Source organism: Coffea arabica, chromosome 3c (genome assembly GCF_036785885.1).
Source record: "Coffea arabica cultivar ET-39 chromosome 3c, Coffea Arabica ET-39 HiFi, whole genome shotgun sequence".
Classification (NCBI taxonomy): Eukaryota; Viridiplantae; Streptophyta; class Magnoliopsida; order Gentianales; family Rubiaceae; genus Coffea; species Coffea arabica.
This window is the reverse complement of record NC_092314.1, coordinates 418741-431121: the sequence shown is the minus strand read 5'-3', so window position 1 is coordinate 431121 and position 12381 is coordinate 418741. Positions and strand designations below refer to the sequence as shown.

General features: G+C 36.8%; 1 long non-coding RNA gene across 1 annotated transcript; it reads left to right on the top strand.

The window, feature by feature from the left end:
• Positions 1 to 6416: 6416 nt before the first annotated feature.
• On the top strand, positions 6417 to 7717 carry LOC113733851 (uncharacterized). Its single transcript, XR_011841352.1, has 2 exons — positions 6417 to 6758; positions 6974 to 7717. It is a non-coding gene; the product is annotated as an uncharacterized lncRNA (long non-coding RNA).
• Positions 7718 to 12381: the final 4664 nt, after the last annotated feature.

The following is a 12381-nucleotide window of genomic DNA, read 5'->3' as shown; positions in this document are numbered from 1 at the left end:
CCAGCTTCCAAATTCCGTGCACTGAAGAAGGCAGCAGCGGCAGCAGCAGCAGCAGCAGAGCATGGTCAGTGGCAGTAATTGAATTGGCATTGGGGTATGGTATGTATAGGAGGTGTAATGATTACTTGGTCAGAGGGAATTTCGGAAAAGAAAGCTACAAGTCATTGCGCTAAGAGTCAACCCCAACCCTGATACATCGCTTTCCCGACTAATATTCTCCCATCCATGACCCACCTTTGGCCCCTCTGCCTCCTCCTCAAGGTCTCATGAATAAGCTTCCGCGAGGTTTTTCTAAAAATTAAAGTTATACTTACCTTCTCTATTTTGACACTATAAGCCTTAAGATTGCATCAAAATTTTAGTGAATATCCTAAAATATCCTTCTCTGATAAAGTTTAATTTATTTTTCTAAACAATTATAAAGTAATTTAGAGCAATTACAAAGGAATGAGTTTCAAGTTTTTTACGTTCATATTTGTTATTTAATAATCAACTATACTAATAAAACTCATTATGATGAGCTACTCTGAATAGTGTTTTATTGGTGATATAAAGTCTTTTTGAGATGGAAAAAAAAAGCGTCATCGCAATTTTTTAAAGTTTATAAATTAATCGAGCGGTGGAACTACCATAATTTAGTAGTAATTTTAGGCCATTTATTTTTTAGTTATTGTTGATTTTGATACCAAAAAAATAAAGAGACAAACAATATGAAGAGACATGGTTTGAATCCTTGGTGTCAAAGTACAGTACAGTTCTGATTGAGAGTTTGCTCAAAAACGATAAAGGATTCAAATCTTATCTTTCATTAATGTGTCACTATTTCTTTCAAATCTATATAGGTGAGTAGTGCATCCGTCTGATTCGACGGTGATTCAGTTATCGTTGATTTCTCTAGACCCCATTGAGCCTCTCTCCCTCTAGTGTAGACTAAAGTAGAAGTAGATTAGATTAGTTATTGCCGTCTAATAAAAAAATACAATCAATTATTATTTAAATATATATATATATATATATAAATATATAGGACTTGGGGACTTGGGGAGCGAGGTACAGTCATATTCTCTCCCCTGTCTGCTACAGCCAACTTCAGTGCTAGTTTCAAGCAAATTTAGGACGCGGGCTGAGCTCAAGACAATTTTAGGGAAAGGAGCAGTGCGCAATGAATACACTTGACCAAAAGGCTTTTCCAACCTAATTAAATATAAGACTCACGCCTTATCAAAAAAAAAATATATATATATATATATATAAATATATATAAGACTCACGAGTGCCCACCAGGTGGCGTCAAATATTTGGAAAGATAGAGAGAGTTAATTTAAAAAATATATATGAATGTAAGGAAAAATAGTAGTAATTATTAATATGTACAATGACACAATAAATTAAGTACAATTTAATTGCATTAATACGCGTTCACTGAATACCCATTAAAAAAATTCTTACAAATTACTCCCCCATAACTTCGATTGCACACGCATCTCCCCCATAACTAATTAAGACGTGGGCATGGTTACAAACTTTCTAAATGGTTCAGAATCCACGGCCATCGACCATTGCTGCTCCTCAAAAAATGGTACTACTACAGCTCGTGATTGTACTAACTTTCACAAATTCTTGTCCCCTAGACCCATTCATTGTTTCATCTTGTACGTGTAACTAATACTAGGATTGGTAAAAAATTTGCTAGTGTAGGATTATTTGGTTGAGAGAATGAAGGCTTTTAACTGCGCATGGAAATTGTGTTTTTTTTTTTTTTATAATCAATTGTTAATTTCTACACTACTCTTATTACTCCTGCTTCTACTTTAATCCGTCTATGATTTTTTTCCAATTTTACTGCACTTGAATTTTACTGCAAGTGCAGATATTCGAAACTCTAAGCTATAATCAGGTCCGCACTTTAGCCTTTAAACGATGATCAACTCACTTGAGGCTGCGCACCGAAATACTAGGTGGTACAGTTCTTTAGTACTGGTATAATGACGAGTAAACAGATTTGTTTTAGTTGTTTGATGTCTGGATAAGGGAGAAGTTCGTAAAATTAAAGAAGATGGTGGGGGGGATCGATAGTAGGCGGACCACACCCCAATGTGCATCTTGGCTGCAGGCACAGTAGTGTGTTCTTGCTGCTTGTCACTAAAATTTAAGAGAATAATCAACTGAAGGGGCTTTGGCTCAGGTGGAGACTGGAGGATGGAGACTTGCTCCGTCCCCCGGCCCTCATGCCAGGCACAAACAACCGAGTGATACTAGCTAGATTCCAGGATATACACACACACACCTACTAATATCACATGAATGCCTAAGTTTCAGCTTAACGTCCGGAAACAGGAAGTGCAACAATACAACATATGGGCTGGCACATATAGAATATACAACAGCCAGTTAAAGTTTCGACGTAAAACGATGCCCGGTGAGATGTTTAACAGTCTTCTTAGTTTTCAACTGGGCTAAGAAGCTGCTGTGCTTGTTTGGGGAGTCGGGATGTATTCATGACTTTGACTCCCCGGAGCCACACGAGCAGTTTGAACCTTGAAACCCCAGGCACCTACAGAAAAAAAAAGAAAGAATTGAATGGGATGTTTTCCGCATCATCGAGTTGTTACAGTAGTATAATTAATTATAAACAGAAGATAATAAATACAAACACCCTGAGGGAGTAAATTGCGTGCTTTGGGCTTCAGGCAGAAATTTCAGCAATATTCTGATTTTCATTCTAGCAAGCAACCACATCAACTGACTCATTTTGATGTCTATCCCCTCAATTACTACTGATTGCTGATACTAGTATTTGACTGTCCAAATATATATATATATATATATATGGATGTTGATGTCAAAGATGATAATTACCATACAAACCGCTACGGGTTTAAGAAGCGTGTCCAATATCCTGTTAATAGCGCAAGCACGAGGGAGACAGTTGAATAGGTGGAAGGAATATTATTGTTGGAGCGTGAGGCTTTCATTGTCGGTTAATTTTTTTATTTTTTCCTTTTTGGTTACTGTTAAAAAGTCGTACCCTGATGATAGCGAGTTTATGTGCTGTAATGACAGGGACAGAGAGAATCGAGTCAAAAAGAGAGTGCTAACTTTACTAAATTAAAAAATAACATGCATGCTATGGTTTCTTTTCCTTTTATTATTATTATTATTATTTTTTAGACTTTTACTCTTTTCCATTTTGGACAGCAATTTTCCGGCAGCCTCTTTTTATGTATATATATTCTTTATTTCCGGCAGCTTCTTTACATTCTTTTTTTTTTTTTTTACCTCAACTGTCAAGTACAAAATTCGAATCCTAAATCTAACAATGAAGATATTCTAAAAGCCTTCTCCTGATAATCCAACCAACCCTAGTGATTGGTGAGTTAGCATGATAAGTACTCATACTTTCATATTATAGCAGTTAATTAACGTTTTTTTTTTTTTTTCCTTTTTCTGTAGGATACACTCAATGCAGCAGTGCACTGATAGCTAGAACTTGGAGAAAGAATACTCGTTCGTGGTCCCGCATGCACGTCTATAGGCTCGGAGACTGAGATTGCTAGAAAACGGAGAACGATTCGCATGTAAGGATTTAAACTCTCTTGTTAGATCGAAAAGGACACAAAAGGTGGAACCTGCTCTTGATAGAGGACAAGCAGTCATGTGCTTTGCTTATATTTGGATGCAAACCCTTTTGAATTCTCAACCACATCACCTAACTCGTAGTTAATTAGCATTCTCGAAAGATTATAAATGCCAAGAACGAAGCCATCTGCTCTTGTTATTTCGTATTTTGTTCAGAAACGATGAAACCATCAACTTTGATCCGTCGTAGTATTACACAGTTCTCGGCTGCAAAATCTACTAGCTTAACGGATAGGAATGTTGACCAAGTGCGAGCCTTGTTTGGATTGCAATTTACGTCGAAAAATTACGTTGTTTTCCGTGATCACATTTTTCTATTAGATTTTTCTCTCACATACATCAAATTGCTACAGTAATTTTTTCATGAAAAATGCAATCCAAACACAACAAATTATTAATTTCTTCTCATTCCTCGTTCCTCCTCGTACATCTTACAGCAATAAAGTCTCCCGTAAATCTCAAAATAAATAAATACAGAAAGAAAATAAAGCAATTTCTGGTCGATGATTTGCGAACTACTACTGTGTCAGTTGAAAATGTTGTGCCAGAAAACCTTTTTACTCTTTAAATTTTTGTTTGTAACAATGACTATACTGTACTTGCAAGGATGAGGATAATAATAACGGGATGATGAACAGATAATTAGCTGAGGGAAAAAAAAAGAATTAGTGTGCTAATTTTTGACCGTATCTTAGAAGACCGCGACGGTGGCCACGCGGCTCCGTTTCCCACGTCTTCGAATTTCTTACTCTCTCGCCCACCAAAAATTCTTAATTTAATCACCAGCAGTCCTATAGTGCTAGAACAAGAACAAGAACAAGAACAAGAACAAGGCTGCCTCTCTCTCTCTCTCTCTCTCTCTCAATTCAGTATATTGTTTACTCAATTCAATCTAAGCTCAATTTTAGTAGTATTATTTATTCAATCCAATTCAAACTAAACATCAAAAAGTGTGGCGGTCACAATTACTACTCTGCTACCTTTTTTTTTTTTTTTGGAGGAAACTGCTTTACTACTTCGAAAGAGAAAAAAAAGACCACTACCACTCACAATTTTATGTACTTAATTTAAAGCCCAAATGCGGTCACCCAGTGGTGATGATTTCGGGGAGATGATGACTTGATGTTGTCGTTCATCTCTCCCTAGTCCCTCCATTGCGCAGCTCTCTCCGGTTAACCCCTCTTTCTATTTCTGTGACCCCTATTGCAATGTTGTCTTCATCTTGTCTTCTACGAGTACTTTATGCCTTTTTTTTTTTATATATATATAAAAAAAACAAATTTATTAAATGATTGTTGAGAATCGTTCGGTACGATTTGATTTACAGCACTGTCATTATGGTAGGTTAAATATGTATTAAAATAACACATTTACAATTTTACGGATATAGTAGATCTAAAAAATTGTGAACAAATCTGAAAAATATAAGCAATTTTAAAATTGTCCTTGATAAATTGCAGTAGCTCTTTTTTTTTTTTTTTATGTATGTTCTAATCATCAAACCTGCTAATCAAGCATTTTAAACTCTAATAATGATGATGGGATCTGTTGAGATAGGGCAAAGATCCAAAAAAAAAAATTTAGATATGAAATAAATTAAAATTCAACAGCAAACCAAAATAAGGGCAAAAAGAAAAATAAAACATAAAAAATCTCGCTACGAACCTTTAAGAGAAACATAGAATTTTCATTAAGAAAATTAAGAGATAATTTATTAGAAAAAAAGAAAAATAAAATCCATGGTATCCTTCTAAAGAGAAAGGTCTTTTGAGGAGAGTATAAAAGGTGGCGAGAAGTTGAAGAACATGAGAGGTAGTACTTTGTGCACATTAGTACGCTATATAAGTTTTGCATTTTTCAAGGTTTATGTAGTAATTATCCAATCCTTTCACTTTGTAATAAATATTACCATGGAGGCAACCTCAGCTGTTTTTCATTGAGGAGTGGTCACTAGCTACGCTAAGATTTTTTTTTTTTTTTTTTTTTTAAATACGCTATGATGTTCACTTAAAGTTGCATATTAATTATTTTGAAAATCCTAATTTTAAGTTACGGTCATCATTTTATTATTATTATTGGATCGGATCGGAAGCCAATACGCAGGCGCTTGTGATCTCAGCCCATCCTCGTTCAGCTTTCTTTTTGATGGCATCCACTCTGCACAACTTTCTCGACGCGAAATTAAGGCTGTGTTTGGATTGTATTTTTCATAATTTTTCATGAAAAAATTACTGTGACGATTTGATGTATGTGAGAGAAAAAGATGATAGGAGAATGTGATCACGAAAAACAACGTAATTTTCCAACGAAAAACTGCAATCCAAACAAGGCTTAAAGTTTGAGATTTACCCAACGCCAAGTCACCTTGTCGAAGACATATATGCTTAGGGATGAGCAATCTTTGGGGTTACGGCCTGAGGGATTAAACAAAGCTTAGATAGCCAATACCAATCCACCACCTACTTAGGTGGGCAACGTAATAAGTTAGCAACCTTCTCTTGCTGCCGTCCGGAATTTGAATTTGAAACCTCAACACTTTTAAATCTATACAGAACCTGATTATTTGAATAATATCTATTGCAAAGTCCGTTGCCCTGGTTTAGTCAGCTACGACTAAATATCCTTTTGTGAAAAAAAAAAAAAAAAAAAAACTTCTCCCAGGACGAATTTTCAACATGGTCCGCCGGGTAGCACGGTCAGACTGGACGGGCAGCCTCTCAGTGACGTCAACAAATGAGGAATGGGAGTAGGGAGTGGGGGCGCTGGCCGAAGGAAGAAGTGGTGTTTGGGGTACTCATACTAGGTGGGGGAGGAGGAGGAGGAGGAGGGACTAGACCTAGGGAGTATGAGGGTGGAGGGAGTACATTCCCTTTGGACCTGTCATTGTCAGCGCTATCAGCCCACTGGGTGTCCTCAAATTTCGCCTCCTCCTCCATATAAAGCCCAACTTCTCACCCGCTCCACTACTACTACTACCACTACTAAACGACCTTTTGCCTTCCTTCTTCCTCACCCACGCTCTCTCTCTCTCTCTTCTATTTTCTCTGCCGTCGCTTCTTCCTGTATGGGTGGAAGAGAAAAGGTTGCGAAGCAGAAAGCAACTCTGAAAATTCCGCGAGGTTAGAAATCTTTAGTACACTGCACAACCACAACCCCCCAAACCCCAAACTTCCTCCCCTTTTCTACTAACAATACACCAATTAACTACTCTGCTGCGCCGCTCACTCCACCACCTAACTCCTTATTATTGGGGTTAGAGTATGTTTATCTCCTCATTACAGTATCAACTATTGTGCTAATCTACATTCTCTATTTTCCCTTCAATTTGGTGCAGGTGATTTTTTCCCAATTAACTTGTATGGCTCGACCAACGCCAGAGCCCGTATGCCAAACCTTGTAAAAGGTGCAATGAGGGGGCAACAGCAAATCTTTCTCACTTGGAGCTCACAATTGGAGATGGACGCCTGTTCTTCTCCAACCAGCTCCATCTTGACGGTTGCTCCTTCATTCTAATTGGGCGCTATCCTACCTGAGCTTTTCCACAGCCCCGCCACTTCTTCAATGTTTCGCCTTTTTTTTTTGTTTTTGTTTTTTTGACTTGTTGCCTTTTGTTTTTCTTTTAAACTGCTTCTTCTTGACCTTGTAAGACCTTTTCTTGACCTTGTAAGACCCTTCGTCCCCTATTTTGCCTTTGTTTTTCGCCTCCTCCTGAACCTTATATCAAGATTTTCTGATACGAGGTTTGGACGCGGCGTTTCTTCGTTCCCGCCCAACTCACGTTCTCCTTCCTTGTCTATCCCTCCTGAGCTATCGAACAAAATTTGGCATGGCATCTCACTTTACAAATGGCTTGCCTACTACAAGCAAGATCACTTAATCAGCACGCTGTGATCACAAGAGTAATACCGGGCATTTCGATTTTCAAATTTTGATTAGGTTCTTCCCTCTCCTTCCTGTAATCAAAATTATGGATAAGAAATTTGCATTAGCTCAAGTTTGCTATGATGATGTAAAAGGGTACTCACTATCCATATAGTTCATATATAATAATGACTACTATCGATCTGCTTGAAAGCCATATATCCTAGTTAATTTCAATCTGTTGTTTGCATGAAAGCATCTGTATGGGTACGCAAATACAGTACACATCCTCTGTTAGCTCAATTTGCATATACTATATATAGTATATTGTATCGTATGGGCATACATGTGATGTTTCGGTTCTCGCAGTACTTCCTCTTTGCTTTCTGTGAACTTGCATATTCCGAGAAGAAGATGAGGGGAATAAAATTAAAATGTGGTATTATTTCGGCCGATTTGTGCAATGGACTTGGGAGTTTCCTTTTCCTGGCGACTGCTCATTTGTACAAACAACATGTCAAGTATTCACTCTTCTTCTGTATCATTCCATCAGTATGCGCACTTCTTTTTCTCTTTATCTTTCATGGGTTTTTCCTGCCTGCTTCGTCCATCCATCAAGTCATCGCATTTATGGGATGTAGTTTTTTTTTTTTTTTTTTTATATATATTAAAAAAAAAAAGACACCAAAAACTGAGAGGGTCAGCTTTTCGACGTACTACTTTTATGGTACTGAAAGCCCTTTTACTAGCAGAGACCCAGGTCTATTATTGTTAGTCTCTCTGCTTGTGCAGTTGTGCTTGTATGTGTACTGTGTGTAAAATACGATAGTGTGAATGTGATTAGTAGTACTTCTTATAATTGATCTCTCCGGGTTTTCCATGTTCCATTTTTGTTTTTTATTTCTATATTTTTTTTTCTTTGCTCGTTTCCTGAGCACTAAAGACGGTTAAACAGAGATAAGTAAAGAGACGAGGATACCAAGCGTTTGGAGCCGTCTGCGTTATATATGCCCTGTCTTTAGTGCTCATAACCATTAAAAGAGTAGTTTTTTTTTTTTTTTTTTGATATAGAGAGAGAGAGAGAGAGAGATTGATTGATTGATTGATTAATGCCATTTTTGTAGGCTCCGCTTGTATATAGTTCAAGTTCAAAGGACATTGAAGCGTACGTCAATGGCCTAACTTAGGTGTTGTCCCTTGGAAAAAGGTGGATCTACCCTGCCAAAGTATGGACTATGTGTGGAGGGGAGGAGGAGAAAATGCAGGAGGGACAAACTAAATAAAACCAGAAAAGGGCAGTGATCTTTCCCATTGGTCAAAACAGTGGAACATCATCCCACTCCATTCCGTAAATAACACTCCAATGCATTTCATACATGATACATCAACCATCATCATTTAGGTTGGACTAATTGGAAATTTACGGGTGAGAAGTCAAGTCCCGAAAGGGGGCGTCAAGTCTTGAATTTTGGCACCGAATGATGATGTCTCCAAGTGGGCTATGAAAAGCTATGGGAACCGTTAACCGTGTCTGCAACTTTTTGTTTCCACACACACACACACACACACACACCTCTCCCTCTCTCTGTCCACCTTAAAGGCCTATATCTATACATATATATATATATATATATATATATATATATATATATATATATGCATGCAAAAATTTTTTACTCTCTGCTTCATTTTCCATCATGTGCAAGTAGTAATCTCATCTTTTATCTGCTGGTAGTAATAACTTTCTTTTTATAACATAACAAAAAAAAGGAGAGGTGAAATTTAAAAGACTGAGAGGAAGGGAAAAAGTAATTTTTTTATGAAAAAACAAAATCACTAGTGGGAAGGAAGGGTCCATACATATACGTACATGTATGTATTCGTAGCTAGTTGAAAGCTGTGATCGTACAGGCGGGAATGGGGCCAACATTGCCGAGCGAGCGAGCGATTTTTCAACTATGGGTAACATGCTAACCTGGCCTTTTAGCTGGACGGACCTTTAACTTTTTGAGTTTTTACTCGTATGATTCGTTTGGAGAAAAGTAGGCCATGTGATCATTCTTTGTCAAAGTCACCCAGAACGCGCCTCTCTCATGCTCACAAATTTCTTCTGGACCGGGGGGGCGGGGTTCCATGTTATGATCGTCTCCCCCCTAACATGTCCATTCATGATTTCTACTTTGGAATCTTTTTCCTAACAAAGTGTGCGGTTGTGGATAATTATTTGTACAATACTTAGTTGTGTTGGCAAAAATGTAATTGCATGGATAGAGGCCTAATTATATTTTGAAGAGTACAAAAGATGATAACAACTGTTTACACTCACGGCCGTGCCCCATCTTTATATAATTGTATGCTTAGAAGGAAAAAATTTTATTTTTAAAAATGCTCACTACTTTGCTGCCTAATTCCAACAAACAGGCCTCTCTTGGCCCAGTATTCCAACAGACTGGGTTAGGCTTGCGGTCTCTGACAAGTAAGGAGAATCCAAACTCGATCATGTTTAGTGGGCCCACGAAGACGGCCTTCTCCACATACTCAACCCACCATTCCCTGCATTACAATTTACACGCACCCACCCATAGCACAGATTTTGGGTTCAATAGCATAGACTCTCCCTTTTATCCAAAAAAAAAAAAAAAAAAAAAAAGAAGACGCCGTTAGGGAGAATTGAAGCCAAACCATTTAGAAGTCTATTTTGAGTAAAAAAATATACTGTAATAATTTGATGTATGTGAGGTAAAAATATGATATGATATAAAAATGTTGTCACGAAAAAATTTTTATTGGAAAATTTGCAATCCAAACAAGATTTTATAGCAAAGCTGAGACCACGTTAGTTAGTTAGAGTTACAACGGTGCGCAACTACACTCTCTTACAATACGGCAGAAATAATCCATCATATTCATCTACTACTTTGTGTGGAAATGACCCTCGTCGTGATTTAGTCCGGCCTCAAACCTCCTTTTATGACCAAACGGAAAAAAATAAATTAGTTTCTTGCCAAATAATCATATTGCTCTGATCGTGCAAGGTTATCAATCATGCCATTAGCCTAACTCCATAGTTGCACTTTAGCTCGCAAAAAAAAAAAAAAAAAAAATCCAAAAAAAATTAAAGTTGAAATAGGTTACTCAAAAGTTTTTCCAAAATTTCTGTATAAACTGTGTCTGGGTACGCGTTTAAAAAATCCAAAAAAGAAATTGTAATTGTTTGTCATGGCAGACTTAATTATGTGGCTAAGGACCAACAATTTCAAACTCTACATCAGATAATTCTACTCTTGTTTCCTGCGTTAACCCGATTGTATATGGCCAATCATCTGATTATAATGTGAAACAAAAGAATAGTGGCAGTGTCAAGTGATATAGTATCATTTTGTGAGGGCCCTCAAGAAATAGTTGTAAAACTTCACTTTTTAGATTCATTTATGATTAGGGATGGCAACGGGCGGGGTTAGGGCGGGGGACCCCTCCCCCATCCCCTCCTCCCCCCACCCCGTCCCTGCCTCGCCCCGTTTCTTCCGCGGAACTAATAAAAATTTGTTATATAATTTTATTATGGTTAAATTTTAGCAAATAATCAAGTACTAAAGTATCAACATATCATCAAATTATTATTCATTGTAATTTTACAATTGAAACTTATAAAAACAATCAAATAAAAATTATTTGAATACAATCCAACATGATGAAATAAATATAACTAAAGTAGTCAAGTTTTCACTTTTAACACAAATACAATCACTAATTCATTATTGTGCTTGTGCTTTTTTTAAGAAAAAAATCTTATTGTATTAAGTGTAATTAGGGATTTAGTATAAATGCATTAGTAAATTTAGTATAACCAATTAATAATTATAGTATAATTAATAATATCAATTATATTATATATACTAATAGACATTATATAATACATATAACTAATAATATCATTATCATAAGTTTGTAACTAATTAAATTATATACATATATATTTTATATATTTATTTTTTTAAAGCGGGTGGCGGGGCGGGGGTGCACTCCCCCGCCCCCCGCCCCCCGCCCCGTTTCTAAGTGGGAGGAAAAAAATTCCCCCCGCCCCCACCCCCGGCCCAACCCCCTCCCCATTAGCCCTCCGCGGGGCGGGTGATCGCGTCCCTATTTATGATTCGCATGATTGATTCTAAATTGATTATCAGCATTCATTTACACTTTTTCAATTATTTGATCAGTATCTTCTATTAATGATTTTCAATTAATTAGAAAGAATATTTGACAAGATATTATTATTGATAGAATTAAAACTTAGGAATCAATTATTTAGAAAGTTCTCTAACCTAATCTGTAAATAACTAGCAATATTCCATTGCTTTACGGTATTTTTGTTAGGCATAAACTAGAAGTGGCCTTACAGGAAAGAAAATATCTAACAATTCCTACACCTCTAAATAAGAATGAGCTATTGAAGAAGAAAGCAAGCATGCTACACCGAGACCACAATGGCAAGTGGTAATCCTCTTTTTATCTTATTACATGTATGTGTGCGTGGTTTAACAATAGTGGTAACATATTGTGAGAGTAAGTTCTGCACATAGATAATATTTTACTTTACTTTACTACCACCACATTTTAGGGACAAATCGTCAGCGTCAAACTACTACATTTTACCACTTTTAGCTTTTGAGCACAAAATTAGTTTAGGCTCGAAAACCCATAGTACTTGCTACCATTCTCAACAGGGACAGCTATCACTTTGCAGTAGCAGTAAGTTGGAAGATAAGTATAAGTTTGCAGTAGCGAGTCAAGAATCAAAAGATCATGAGGATTAAGTATTTGATTATGTAGTTTACTTACCGCCCCTTTTTATTGACTTATCAGCGTTGGTCGGTACTTGATCGA